Source organism: Dromiciops gliroides, chromosome 4 (assembly GCF_019393635.1).
Source record: "Dromiciops gliroides isolate mDroGli1 chromosome 4, mDroGli1.pri, whole genome shotgun sequence".
Classification (NCBI taxonomy): Eukaryota; Metazoa; Chordata; class Mammalia; order Microbiotheria; family Microbiotheriidae; genus Dromiciops; species Dromiciops gliroides.
The window spans coordinates 28,844,199-28,859,441 of record NC_057864.1 but is presented as its reverse complement, the minus strand read 5'-3'; the positions used below and the strand labels follow the sequence as shown (position 1 = coordinate 28,859,441).

The window sequence follows — 15,243 nt, the reverse complement described above, 5'->3', positions numbered from 1 at the left end:
CAGAATGCCTGGTGCTTAATAAATGAGAATTATCTAACTGATAAGACTGTATGCCCTTAGATAAGTCACACCATGGCCCCTCTGGGTCTTTGTTTCCTCATCTGTAAAATGAGGACCTCATCACCTGATGCCTGGACTCTTGCAATCACCTGCTAGTTGATCTCCCTGCTGCAAATCCTTCCCCATTAGAGTCCTTCCTCCACTCAGCTGTCAAAGTCGTTTTCCCAAAGCACAAGTCTGACCATGTCATTCCCTCACTCAATACACTCCAGTGGCTCCCTATCACCCCCAGGACTGGTCGTTCAGCACCTTTCATGACCTCCCCCAACAACCCCTCTGGAGTCATCTTACACCATGCTCCCTTTTTTGCCCTCTGCAGCCCCAGGACACTGGCCTCCTGGCTGTTTCTCAAACAGGACACTCCACTTCCCACCTCCAAGCATTTTCAGTGGCTGCCCCAAGGCCTGGAATGCCCTCCATCTTCATCACTGCCTCCTACAGGAAGCCTTTTCTGATCCCTTTTAATGCCAGCGCCTTCCCTCTGTTGGTTATTTACTATTTATCCTGTCTGTAGCACGTTCGTGCACCTCACTTCCTATCTTACCTTCCAGCTGAACTGTAAGCTCCTTGAGGGGAGCAACTGGCCTTTCCCTTTCTTTGTATCCCATGTCTGGCCCACAGTAGGTGATTCATAAATGTTTACTGACTGACTAGGTCTACCATTCTGCACCTGGATCACTCTTTCTTCTAGCAGATGTCTCTCCACAAGACCTTTGAACAGATCTTCAGAAGACCTGGTTTCCGCCTTTGACAGGCTCTCGCTTAGTGACCCAGACCATGTCTCTGAGTCTAAGTCTCCTCATCTTTAACTGAGGATAATACTTTTTGCTGAATAAATGTAATGAGGCTATCATGAAAATGGGATGTGATCATTCATGGCTAATCAAAAAGGTCTAAACTAAGAAAGGAGGAGGGAAAAGGCTGACTGACCCCCCATGTTTTCCAAACGCGATACTGTCCAGCTTATCTGCAATGAGGGAAAAAGAACAGCTGAGATACCCACATGTTCACAAAGACAAAACCTAATAAAGGAGCCAGAAGTAAACCCCCATCCTCAAATGTCCACAAACAAATGATCAAAGTTCAGGCAATAAATCTGAGGTCCTAACACAAGGAGGCAAATGTGCATCCCTGAGATGAAGGGCAAGAAAAGTTATGACTGAAAAGGAAGCATCTGGATGAAAGGGAACAGTTGGGGCAGAGGGACACTGGAGGGAAACTGGCATCATTGCATAGTAAGAAGGAAGATGCATTGTGAAGAAATCCAAAAACCCAAGTACATAAAGCACAATGGCACGTGTATCAGTGGCGGTCAGTGCTTTTGTCATTGGAGCCCACTACAGACCACCTGTACATAAAGAGGAAACAGATGAAGAGTTTGGGAATCAGATCACAAGGCTACCAAGGAGCATAATCCCCACAATGGGGGAAATCCTCTGTTTGGCTTTTACAGCTGTTCCTGGTGTGGCCCCAACCTAGGACGTGTATTACAGAAGACTCCATTCCCACACTCTTCTCTTCAGTTCCCCTTCTTCATGCCTGTGCTCTGACCCCCCAAATTCTCAGAATTCCCCTGCTTCTTATCTCCATCTCAAAGACCACTTCCAGGACAAGGACCACTACTCTCTAACAAAACCTCTACTGACTCCTTACTGCCAATGCCCTCCCTCCCAAACTACCTTATCTTTGATAGCAGTACTGGGAGAAACAAACTGAATAATGCCTACGCTTTATACGGAGCTTTAATATTTGCAAAGCCCTTTCCATGTTATCTCATGTCATCCTCCAAAAGCCCTGGGAGGTAGGTGCTATTATTATCCCATTTTACTGATGAGGAAACTGAGGCTGAGAGTTTAAGCAACTTGTTCAAGGTCATACAGCTAGGATGGCTAAAGGAGGAATTTTAACTCCAGTCTTCTTGAATCTACATTATAACTCTCCATCTATTGTGCCACAATTTTTAAAAGATATTTACTCCACATTTACATCTTTTCAAAATCAGTTTTTATTGATGTCTTCTATCTCTTGCATCACCAGTTATCCCAAGTATCTCTTCTTCACTCCTTCCACTGTCACCCCATAAAACAGATAGTAATTTTTTAAAAGGAAAAAAATCCCCACAACTGACTGATATGAAATAAGTTCAAATACAATAACACATAGAAAACATTACATTTTAAAGGAAAATCAACATACAGCTCATAGGGATCTTCATGTATAGATGAGTGGGCCCCATTTCTATAGGAGCTGACACCACTGTAGTAAAGTACTGGGACAAGCCTAATTTCTGACACACCGCTTTTTTGTATTCCCAAGAGTTTTTTTTCCGAGGTAATCTGTTTTCCATGTTACCAAACACTAAGCCACTGAGTTCCATTGCTTCTGAGACTCATGTCTAGTCTGTCCCATTGATCTATTTCTTAAACCAGCACTAGATGGCTTTTGTGACTGCTGCTTTATAATATAGTTTGAGGTCTGGAAGTGATGGTCCCCCTTCATCCCCACTTCTTTTGAAATTTTCACTTAATATCCTATATCTTTTGTTTTCCCAAAGGAATTTTGTTGCTACAGCATCAAGTTCCATAAAGTATCCATTTGACAATTCAAGTGGCACAACATTAAGAGTGTAAGTTAACTCTGGTAGTGTTATCATCTTTATTATATTGGTACATCCCAGCCATGAGTACTAGATGTTCTTCCATCTATTTATGTTGTTCTTGACTTCTTTAAGGAAACTTTGTAACTGAATCTACATAGGTTTTTTGTGTCCTTTAGGAGGTTCATCTTCAGATACTTTATGCATTTTGTAGTTATTTAGGGTGAAAGTCAACCTTCTATTTTTGCTCCGTGGGTTTTGTTATTATTACACAGAAATGCTATTGATTTTTAAGGGTTTACTTTGTGACCAGGAATTTTCCAGCATTTCCAAGCATACCATCATATCATCAGCAAATAGGGATAGTTTTGTCTCCTCTTTAGCCATCTTTATGTCTTTAATTTCTGTCTCGTCTTACTGTTGCTGCTAGCAATTCCAGAACTATATCAAATAATAGTGGGGGAGAGTGTGCATCTTTGCTTCACTCCTGTATTTACTGGGAAAGATTCTGGTATATCCCCACTACACGTGATGCTTGCTTTTGGTTTTAGACAGATGCTTTTAATAATATTAAAAAGGTTCCTCAATGCTTATGATTTGTAGGAGTTTTAACACAAAAGAGTTCTGTATTTTGTCAAAAGCTTTTTCTCCATCTATTAAGATGACCATGTGGTTTGGACATTTTCATTTTTAATATGCCTAATTATGTTGATTCTTTTCCTAAGATTGGACCATCCTTGCATGCCTGATATTAATACCACTTGGCTATAATGAATGATTTTAAAATAAATCATTGTAGTCTGTTTGACAAGATTCCATTTAAAATGTTTGAGCCAATATTCATTAATGATATTAGCTTATAGTTTTATCTTTCCCTAGTATAGGTGTTAGGACTCTATTGGACTCATAAAAGGATTCTAGTAAGGTGCTTTCTTTCTCAAGTTTTGAGAATAATTTGTGAATGTTGGGAACTAATTGTTCATTAAAAGATTCATGGAATTCTCCTATAAATCCATCAGGATTTTTTTTGTTTTGTAGTTCCTTTATAGCTAGATGCATTTCCTTTTCTGAGGTTGGGTTATTAAAGATCTTTATCTGGTCACTGGATACTTGAGGTATTTTATATTTTTGAAGGTATTTCTCTATTTCTTTGCTGTTCTCATATTCATTAGCATATAACTATGAATTATATGTTCTGATTATTCTTTTTATTTCTTCTGCTTTTATTGTGATTTCACTTGCTCATTTGCTATTTTATTGATTTGATTTTCTGCCCTCTTCCTTTTTAATCAGATTAGCTAAAAGTTTATCAAATTTATTAGTCTTCAAAGAACCAGATTTTAAGGAGTTTTACTGTTTCTATGGGTTTTTTGTTTCTAATTTATCTCTCTCCTTTAATTTTTAATTTCTCCCCTTTTTGCTGATTTTAGGTTTATTTATTTGTTGGCTCTCAAATTCTTTAAATGTATATTCAGTTCATTAATCCTCTCTTTTGTTAATATGTATATATGTAGGGATGCAATTTTCCCCCTGAGGACTACTTTAATTGCATCCCAGAAATATTAGCATGTTGTTTCATCACTATAATTTTCTTTCACATATAATTATTAATTGCTCTGTGACTTGTTCTTTGACCCACTCATTATTTAGGATTTCATTTCTAACTTTCCATTTGGGTTTGTGTATTTGTTTATGGTCCCTGAACCCATGACTATTTTTATTGTATCATGGTAGGTAAAGGATGTATTAACTATTTCTTCCTTTTTATATCTGTTTGAAATATCTCTGACTTTCTAATACATAATCAACTTTTGTAAAAGTTCTATGTGGTATAAAGAAATATGTATGTTCTTTTGCAATCCTATTTAGAAGAGACTGTAAGTCTTTTCACTCTAGTTTCTCCAATAATTTGTTCAATTTTATGTTTTCCCCTTTGTTTGTCTTTTTTGTCAGGCTTATCTAAAATGGAGAGTGGGATTTGGAAGTCTCCTGTCACTACTGTGTCACTGTGTATGTACTGTTGAATCTCAGTTAACTTTTTCCTTTTCCTTTTCTCTATAATGCTGAGTCAGCCACTTACATCCATTTTCTTCTCTAAGTTAGGTCCACCTGCTTCTGTGTTTTGTCCTTCTCTCTACCTTTCCTAAGGGGTACTGCCAATCACACTCCTTCCCACAGGGTCTGTGTATATGGAGGCATATTGGGATTGTGAAAATCCAGAGTTGCTATTGTGCCTCTTCCCTTGGCTGCAACAGAAAATAATCAGAAACTGATAGATTATTTAACCTTTCTCTGATAGATATTTTTTTATGGGGCAATTGGGGTTAAGTGACTTGCCTAGGGTCACACAGCTAGTAAGTGTCAAGTGTCTGAGATCAGATTTGAACTCAGGTCCTCCTGAATCCAGGGCCGGTGCCATGTAGCTGCCCCTCTCTCTGCTAGGGCTCTTGAAGAGATTTACCACTGAGAATGCCTGAAAACAGGCTAAACCAGGTTAAGAGTAACCAACAGGCCTCAAACCTGTGGGTGAGTTGGGGGGAAGGGGTGTCAACCCCAAGTACGTGAAGAATTCCCCCCAGGAAGAATAGGCACACGAGAACGATTTGTTCCAGTGAGCACGAAAGTGAATGAAGCAGGTACTATTTGTCAGACACTGAAGATGCTGAGGTCAGCCATGATGTCAGTGGTCGTCTTTGAAAACAAAGGACAGACAACATTTCCTTTATGAATATGGATATCGAGACATCTGAAGCATTTACGTTTATTACTGATATTGGTTTATAGACTGTGCATAACGTAGTTTCCTGGTTTACCCCTTTTTATTTTTTGAATGTTTTTGTTTTGTCATATAGCATGATTGCAGCTCCTGGTTTTTTTGGATTCACTTGATGTAGAGCAATTTTTTTCATCTCAGTTTTATTGGTTTTTTTTAAATGTGTTTTTGTAAACAACAGATTTTATGGTTTTGTTTTCTTATCCAATCTGTCATTCTTTTTCATTTTATTGGATTGTTTAATCCATTCACATTTAAAGTTATGAGTCAAATTTATATTTTCCTCCATTTGTTTCTATTATTTCTTTTCAATTTGTGATTTTTCCTCTTTTCTGCTGTAAACACAGTATTATGGTCCTTCAGTTACATTATCTAGGTGGTACAGTGCATAGATTTCTGGACCTGGAGTCAAAGAAAGGCCTGAGTTCAAATCCTGCCTCAGACCCTTACTAGCTGTGTGACACTGGGGAAGTGACTGCTTCAGTTTCCTCATCTGTCAAGTGAGGATAATAATAGCACCCACCTCTCAGGGTTGTCATAAGATTCACACGAGATATTTGTAAAACACTTAACCCCAAACTGGACACACAGCCGGCAGGACATCGACACATTCCCTTCCCCCTTTTTAAGACAGCGCCACTCCCACTGGCTTTCTCCCTCTTGTCCTGGGTACCCCTTTACAGAATCACAGAACTTTTAGAGTTGAAGGAACCTTTGGATCCCTTCCAGTTAGGTTGGCTTCAGTCCAACCCCTTTCAGAAAGGAATCTCCACTGTGATAGCCCCCCAAAGTGGCTCATCATCCAGCCTCTGCTTCCACATCTCCAGGAAGGGGGAACCGATCCAGGAGATGCCAAAAAAGTAAAACCCAGAGTTCCTGGCTCTTTACCATGCAGGGTCCTCCAGCATGCGCACCCTCTGAGAGCCCCTCGGGCCTCATCAAGCCTTGAGAGATGGCCTCAGAAAACGGGTACATAAATAAATGGAGAGACAGATGGATGGAGAGACGGATGGAGAAATAAGCCAATGATGACAACAGAAAGATATTCTCAAAAGCCCTGGAGAAAACACTGTATCCCCCACTGCTTCTCAGATTCTCCACTCACTCACCTGAAACTCCAACAATGAAGTGTATACTCTCTGTCTCTCCCTGTCTATGTCTTTGTGTCTGTCTTTCTGTCTCTCTCTCTCTCTCTCTCTCTCTCTCTCTCTCTCTCTCTCTCTCTCTCTCTCTCTCTCTCTCTCTCAACTAAAGGAATTTTGGTAAAAAGATCTCAGCCTCCATTTGGTAACACCTGGATTCAAATAGAGGGGGAAGCATCACAAGCCCTGAGTTCCAGTTCTGACTTGTCCTTAGGACCTTAAAGAAGCATTTGCCTTCGCAGGTTTTCAGCTGCCACACTCAGGCTGTGTAATGCATCCCTGCTACCTCTCACCCATGCTTCTCTTTCCGAAGGTCTGTGAGGACCAACTGACCAGCTGAGTCATGAGTCAGACTCTATAGAACTCAGGGCTTCTTCACATGTCCTGACTCTATTCCAGGCTCTCTGGACCTCTCCTCCATGCCCTAAGTCGGGGCTTCTCAAACTTTTCCACTCCCAACCCCTTTTTGCCCAAGTATATGGGTATATAAAATAGGCATACATAACCTTTCACTGCTGCCAAATTTTTTACGACCCCCACGTTTCAAGATGCCCAGTTTGAGAAGCTTTGCCCAAAAAGATGATTCTGTCCCTGAGACCCCACCCGTCACTTGGGCCCAGGTTGGTGTCGTTCCCTCTTCCGCTCCTCCCCCAGCTCTGCTCCTAACTCCCCAGACTCCTCCAACATGCCTTGGGCAGCTCCTTCCTCTCCTCACCCCGTGCCCCTCCCCCCCCCCCCGTTTTTAGCTCCTTTTATAGGCTATCTTCCCTCATTAGAATGAAAGCTCTCTGAGGACAAGAACAGTCTTTGTTCTTGTACTTACTTCTGAGCCCAGCACTTAGCACAGTGCCTGGGACAGAGCAAACGTTTAATGAGTGATCCCTGAGTTCACCTGACTTAACCTGGTGTGACAGGAGTGATATTGTCACCCCTCCCTGCCCAGCTCCTGTTCTTCAAGGCTTTCTGGTCCTTCCTGGATACAGTCATTGTCTCTCCCCATTGGGATGAGAGTCCTGGCCTGTGGCTTTTGCTTTGTATTCCTCATGCCTAGATCAGCCTTAGGCATATGATGAGGGCTTGGCAAAATCTTTTTTATTCATTGATTTCACCCACACTGGCGAAGAACTTCTGCTTTGTGTCCTATGAGAAGCAGTTAAAGAAAATGACGATGTTTAGCTGGGGAAGAGAAAGCTCCATGGGTCCAGGACACTGTTTTCAAGACTTGGTGGGGGAAGGATTGGCTTTGTTTCATTGACCCCAGGGGTCAAAACCAGGAATAAGGAGAGGAAACTGCTAAGGACAGAACTGGGGCTTAAAGGAAGAAAACCTTCCTAATAAGTGAAGTGATCCGCGATGAGCACCCTGGGGAGCCCGACAATCCCTGCTCCCCAGAGGACTGTAAGCACCCAAGGACCACTCTAGGGCCAGGACACAAGGACACTCTAGGTCCTGGTAAAAGTACACGGCCAAGGTCTCTCCCTTCTGACTACACAAGGCAGGCATGCCATCTTCTCTAGATCTGGGGCGCCCTCAGGTCTCACACCCAGTGCTCTGCACACAAGAGCAGATGAGTAAAAGTCAGCTGAACCTTCGCAAAGAACTGGAAGCCAAGGAGCTCCCCCTCAGCAAGGAAATGACCAAACAAGGGGGTAGATGAACATGGTGAATTGTGACAGCACTGGAAGAGCCACAAAGGTGAAGAACTGAATTAGGAAGAAATACACAGAGCTAGACAAAGGATTATGACAGAAAATTAAATGGACACAACTACTGAAAAGGAGAGAGAGAAAGTGAACCCATTCACCTTCTTCAAAGAGGTGAGGACTTATGGGTATGAGATACTACATACACTGTCATGCATCTAGAACCAGAAGAGATGTCTGAGGCTAGCTATCTAGTCCAACTTCCTCATTTCACAGGTAGGGAAAATAAGTGATTTCTCCAAGCTGCCCAGCTGCTAAGAGGCAGTCAGGTGGCACAGTAGATAGAGTCCTAGGGCTGAATCAGAAAGGTAGTAGTGGAGGGACCCTGGACAAGTCACATCACCACTGCCTGCCTCAGTTTCCTCCTCTATAAAATGGGGTTAATAACAGCACCCACCTCCCAGGGCAGTTGTGAGGATCAAATGAGATAATGTTTATAAAGCACTTAGATCATAGTAGGTGCTTAATAAATGCTCATTCTGATTCCTTCCCCCTCCATCAAGTTCACATAGTAAACTTCAGAGGTAGGATTTGAACCCAGGCCCTATGATTCCAAATCACCTTCTCCATCTATCACCCTCTCCATCCTCTCTGTCCACATTTGTGTTGTTTTGTTTTGGTTTTTTTGCTGAACTGCCTTTCTTCTTTCTCTTTTTTGATTATTTGTTCCAAGAGACAGTTTCCTGGGTAGGGAAGGAGGGTGAGGCATCTTCCAAAATGAAAACTATAAAAACAAACACATTGGGCAGCTAGCTGGCACAGTGGATAAAGCACTGGCCCTGGATCCAGGAGGACCTGAGTTCAAATCCGGCCTCAGACACTTGACACTTACTAGCTGTGTGACCCTGGGCAAGTCACTTAACCCCAATTGCCCCGCAAAAACAAACAAACAAACACATTGATAGTTTCTTAAAGGCAGGGAGGCAGCACAGTAGAAAGACTGTCAGACTTGGCATCAAGAAAGCCTGAGTTCAAATCCCACCTTAGCCACTTACTAGCTGAGTGACTCTGGGCAAGTCACTGAAGCTCTCCCAGGCTGTTTCCCACCCCCTCCCCTCCCCCCTCCCTCCCCAGGGTAGTGGAGGCTCAAATGAGTGATGAGCAAACCATACAGTGCTGTAGAAATAGTAGTTGTTGTTGCTATTACTGAGGTGCCTGAGGCCCAGCCAAGAGGAGGGACTCGCTCTAGGCCGTAGAGTGAGCTGCCCCTTGGCTGGACCAGCCCCGGGCCTCCCCCGTAGCCCAGGCTCTTTCCACCACTGAAGCTGTCTCCTCTCGTCACAGATTTTTGTTTTCCATCAAGGCAAGTCTCTCAGTGGAACTTTGCATAAAATTTGAATACCAATCTCCTGTTGGCTGGCAGTAACTCAGCCTCACAGGCCCCGAACAGCTCCCAAGCTCATCTAGCCCGCCGAGCCTCATTTGCATAGAGCTCTTCCTCACTTTCTACATCTGTGTTTTATTTATGTTGCCACAGCAATATTTATAAGTTTATGTCACAATAAGCATCCACTCTAAATTTAGGGGGTTTTAATTGTTTAGCCAGAAGATTCACACACAAAGAGGGAGAAGAAACCTGGAAAGGATGAAGATTCCTGGCTGGACATAGGCTCAAAGGTTGGTCTCCTCGTGTCCAACACGCTAATGTCCTGGAGAACAGCATTGTGGAGATGCTGACATGGACAGCCAGCAGAGAACAAGAGCCTGACCCCGCAGGAGCCCCACGGAACCAGAGAGAGGAAAACTCACTGTGGATGGATCACGCCTCCTTTCTTATTTTCCACAGCCAGAATATGGCATTAGGACTTGTCCCCCACCAGGCCACCATCCAGCAGAATGGCCACCCCAGAGAAGGGGACAGGCGGGCCTGGACATTCAGAGATGCAGTAGGGCTACAACGGATCAGGTATACACACTAAGTCCAGCATCAACATGGTGAAGCCAAGGGACTGAGAATGAGGGAGGAGGGGGCACAAGGCAGGTGCCAGAAGAATGGAGAACCAGGCCAAGTAGAAATGGAGCCCAGCCAAGCTCCCTTGCCCATCATTAAAGGATGGAGGAGAGGAGTGTAGGGAAGAAGATAAGAAGACAAGGAAGGAAGGAAGGAAGGAAGGAAGGAAGGAAGGAAGGAAGGAAGGAAGGAAGGAAGGAAGGAAGGAAGGAAGGAGGAGGAGGGAGGGAGGGAGGGAGAGGAGAGGAGAGGAGAGGAGAGGAGAGGAGAGGAGAGGAGAGGAGAGGAGAGGAGAGGAGAGGAGAGGAGAGGAGAGGAGAGGAGAGGAGAGGAGAGGAGAGGAGAGGAGAGGAGAGGAGAGGAGAGGAGAGGAGAGGAGAGGAGAGGAGAGGAGAGGAGAGGAGAGGAGAGGAGAGGAGAGGAGAGGAGAGGAAAGGAAAGGAAAGGAAAGGAAAGGAAAGGAAAGGAAAGGAAAGGAAAGGAAAGGAAAGGAAAGGAAAGGAAAGGAAAGGAAAGGAGGGAAGGAAGGAAGGAAGGAAGGAAGGAAGGAAGGAAGGAAGGAAGGAAGGAAGGAAGGAAGGAAGGAAGGAAGGAAGGAAGGAAGGAAGGAGGGAGGGAGGGAGGGAGGGAGGGAGGGAGGGAGGGAGGGAGGGAGGGAGGGAGGGAGGAAGGAAAGGAAAGGAAAGGAAAGGAAAGGAAAGGAAAGGAAAGGAAAGGAAAGGAAAGGAAAGGAAAGGAAAGGAAAGGAAAGGAAAGGAAAGGAAAGGAAAGGAAAGGAAAGGAAAGGAAAGGAAAGGAAAGGAAAGGAAAGGAAAGGAAAGGAAAGGAAAGGAAAGGAAAGGAAAGGAAAAGAAAGGAAAGGAAAGGAAAGGAAAGGAAAGGAAAGGAAAGGAAAGGAAAGGAAAGGAAAGGAAAGGAAAGGAAAGGAAGGAAGGAAGGGAGGGAGGGAGGGAGGGAGGGAAGGAGAGAAGGAGGGAAGGAAGGAGGGAGGAAGGAAAGAAGGAAGGAAGGAGAGGAGGGAAGGAGGAAGGAGGGAAGGAGGGAATACATGGAAATCATGGAACAGAGCTGAGCAAAGAGGGGGTGACCCAAACAAAGCCAGTGCACAATCAGCCTTGGGGTAGGGGGCCATTATTGCCTCAAGAACAACATCCTCATTTGTGAGGACAGTGACAACCCCCAAAACAGCCTCTGCCATGCCTACACGGAACAGTGTCACTGGGCACAGACTTTTTAATATTTCTTCCTTTGGCTCCTTTAGAAGTGGATTGATCCGGCCTCAGACACTTAACACTTACTAGCTGTGTGACCCTGGGCAAGTCACTTAACCCCAGTTGCCTCACTAAAATAAAAAGGAAGTGGATTGAGTGAAAAGGCAGGGAGTGGAGAAGGAAGCTGTTCTTCCCACTGCTGATGGTGCAGACCTGAGGGCATGTGCAGACAATGGGGACAACTTTCATCTTTCTCAGGCTCAAAGCATGGAAAGCGAGCATTGTGCATCCCTGTAGCAGCCAATCTACCACACTCAGTGCTGTGAATAAAGAGCTTCCTCAGATTCTCCCACAGGGCAGAAACACTGTCCTCCCAGGCCTGAAAGAGCTGGTATATTTCTCCCATTCTGTTTAACGCCTATGGATAAGCAGGTGTTTGCCAACCACCTTAAAAGAAATGCAGCAAGTGTGGGACAAAAGGCAGGAGTTTTCTTCAGGATGATGGGGGCCTCGCCAACAGAATGAAGTGGGTGAGATAGCCCCAACCATGAACTAAGCTGAGGATATCAGCACCACGCACAAAGGGGTAGGGCCAAAGGATGAGCCAGCCTCTCTGAACAGCCGAGAGAAGCAGGAGCTTAGCCAATGCCCAGCTGGTGCCGTGGGTGCTGCCCCAAGCCCTAACAACTGGAAAGGAGCGTAGATCTAGAAGGGACCTGGGAGGTCATTTTACAAAGGGGAAAACTGAGGCCCAGGAGGTTAGGAAACTCTCCTGGGGTCCCATAGCTAAGAAGTATCTGAGGGGGCCGTATCTTCCTGACTCCAAGTCTCAGCCTGTGCAGAAGTGTCCCCCACAATAGTCACAGGGACCCTGCCCTCTGACACTCCATTTTCTCCTAACGGCCTCCACTTCTTCTCAGGCCACAAGAAAGGCATTTTGCTCACCAATGCCCCCCACCCACCCAACACAGTGTTGTCATCACTGCTGCCGCACCTCGATGCCCCCCAAACTCTTGTCTTTGCTACCAGCTTCCCTCCCAGGTGGCCACACCTCCAATGCCCCCCTGCCTGAACGCCCTTCCTTGAGGCAAGAGGGGAGATCTCCTCTTAGAAGCTGTAAGCAGTACTTGGCAACCTTAGCTACGCTTTGTCAGGGACACCATCTCCCCAGTCCCTCACCCTAAAGCTCAAGATTAGGGTTTAGTTTTTTTTTGTTGTTTTTGTTTTTGCGGGGCAATGAGGGTTAAGTGAAGGACTGGGTGTTTTTCAAAGCCCCCGTCAGATCAGGCTTTCTCCATCCCAAACATGCCCACCCCAAATGACCATGTGGCCTGTGGCGAAAGAGCTGCAATGAGAGGAAACTCACATGCCCGCCTCCCGCTAAGAGCCCCTGTGACTGGGGAACGGGCAAGGGGATTCTTCCCCAAGGCCAGCCTCGACTGGGCTCTTTGTGGCATTCCCCATCCTTGAGATGGTGGGTCCAAGTCTGGGCACAAGGTCAGGACAGCCTGGATGCACATCCAGGGTCAAACACTTCATAACTGGGTGGGCCCTCGGGCCTGGTTCTGCCCTCTTCACTATGACAGCCCTGTCCTCTCAGCATCTTCTCTCCTTCAGGTCCCTCAACATCCTGCTTATTACCACCTGCCCTCTTCGAACTCAGGGCCGGAGCCACGTGTAGGACTTCTTCCAGCAGCCCAACCAGAGTCAGGGACAGCCTGACTAGCCTCCTCTAAAATTCTGATGCCCACCACTGGTTCCCTCAAGGCTCCGCATCCTTCTGAAAAGTACCTCACAAACCTTGGACACTAACACAGAAGGGGTTCCACAACTGTGCCATGCTCTGCAGGCCTAGGCCCACATTAGAGGCAGTCCTCTCCTCCCTGCAGGAGGGCGGCTCACTGTGGGTATTGCAAATCCAATTTGCCGAGCCTCTGAACAAAGAAAACAATCCCTTGGGTCATGCTGTGGGTGGCGACTCTGACAGCTTATGCCCAGTGTTGGGCACAGGCAGCAAGGGGTCATCCAGTGTCAGGCTAGGGAGGGCCAGAGGCAGTGGATGCTGACTGGGCCTCAGGAAGAGCTGGACAACGGATCTAGCCGCAAATGCCTGCCCATAAATACATGCTTATGTCCTCAGCCAAGAGAGTGAGGCATTCTGGGAGAATGCTTTGTCTCAAGGCAAGTTGCAATTTGCCTGGTCCTGAGCTGTTTGCTAGCTGAACCTGAGGCCTCGATCCTCACTACTTCTCTCCTGGACCTCACTGTGATTCCTGGGCCAGTGGCCTGACCTCTGCATCAGACAGAACCTCTTGCCTCTGACCTTGGCTGAAGGCTCCTAGCCCAAGCCCGTTCTTTGACAGAAGAGGACAGTGAGGCCCAAGGGCACTCAGGTAGTCAATAGAAGAGTTCAGACCTGAACACCGACGTCCATTCTGGGACTCTTAAATATACAAAAGATTGTGAGATTTGGGGCTGGAAGGAATTTTAGATACCCTCTGGTCCAGTCCCCTTGTGGGTTGGCCCCGGAGAGAGCAGGAGACTTGCCCAAGGTCACACAGTGACTCGGGGCAGAACCCAGGCCTCTCAAGTCCCCACCCAATGCTCTGTCAGCTTTGGGTGAAATGAAAAGAAGAATAACAAAAAGGAGTCACTCATCTTGTCCCAGAACACTGGTGAAGAAAATCTTCTCTGCTTTTTTCAGAACGAAGACCTCAGGCACCCCAGGACACAGTAGAGATCCACAGGGAATTTACAAGAAAAAGAGGAAAGAGCAAAGGAAGAAGCCTTCTGAGCCCACCTGGGGGTGGCCTTGGACACCAGTGGCTGAGACGCTCTGTCTATTCTCCACTCCAGGCCATCACGATCCCATAGGCCCATAAATACATTTAATGCCAGAGCCAGGGGGAGAGAATTACTTTTCCACCAATGTAGCACTAAGCTTGGCTTTCACAGACTTTTCCAAACACGCTGTTGGGTCCATATCTCTACCCATCCCCACATGGCTCAGCCCTATTTGTACCAGCTGCGGCAGCCATTTTCCCTGCATACTGTGGGTCACCTCCCCCCTCCCTGTCAAGCACCCAATCCCAAGTAAGGCCCCGACTCGACTGTATTTGTGCAGGTCTCATTGGAACGGAAATTGGACAGATGAAAAAGATTCGGGGATGAGACATTATGCAAGCAGAGCTCCCAGGTCAAACTTCAGAGTAAAACCGTTTCGCCTCCAAGTAGGCAACCATCAAAACAAATATCCTGCATGCTCCTGAGAGGGGCTCTATCTCCGCTGCCCATCTCTGGGCCCATTCATTTGGGCTTGGATGGCCTGACTCCAGCTGATGGAATAGGTCTGATAAAGCTCTAAGAAATCCGATAAGCACATCGGTGGGTCCTGGCTGCGATGTGGAGGGGAAGGAAGATGTCAGCCTGCAGGGACAGGGCCACCAAGGCAGGCCCCAGGCTTCATCCTGCAGCTTCACACATTCAGACCCCTCCAGTGAGAACTCATGAGAACTACCCTGGGGGCCACAACAGCAGGAGCTTCCTGTGAGTCTGAGTACGGTAGCAGCAAGGTTCCCCTCTAAGTCAGCATCTTTTTCTTTCTTTCTTTCTTTCTTTCTTTCTTTCTTTCTTTCTTTCTTTCTTTCTGTCTCTGTCTTTCTTTCTTTCTCTCTCTCTCTCTCTCTCTCTCTCTCTCTCTCTCTCTCTCTCTCTCTCTCTTTCTTTCTTTCTTTCTTTCTTTCTTTTTTTTCTGAGGCAGTCAGGGTTAAGTGATTTGACCAGGGTCACACAGCTAGAAAGTTTCTA

General features: G+C 45.8%; 1 protein-coding gene across 2 annotated transcripts in view; it reads right to left on the bottom strand.

Annotated features, from left to right (window-relative positions):
• The window catches only part of AGBL4 (AGBL carboxypeptidase 4), a 795,252-nt gene that overhangs the window by 613,362 nt on the left and 166,647 nt on the right, over positions 1–15,243 (bottom strand). The gene's annotated exons all lie outside the window — the stretch shown is intronic.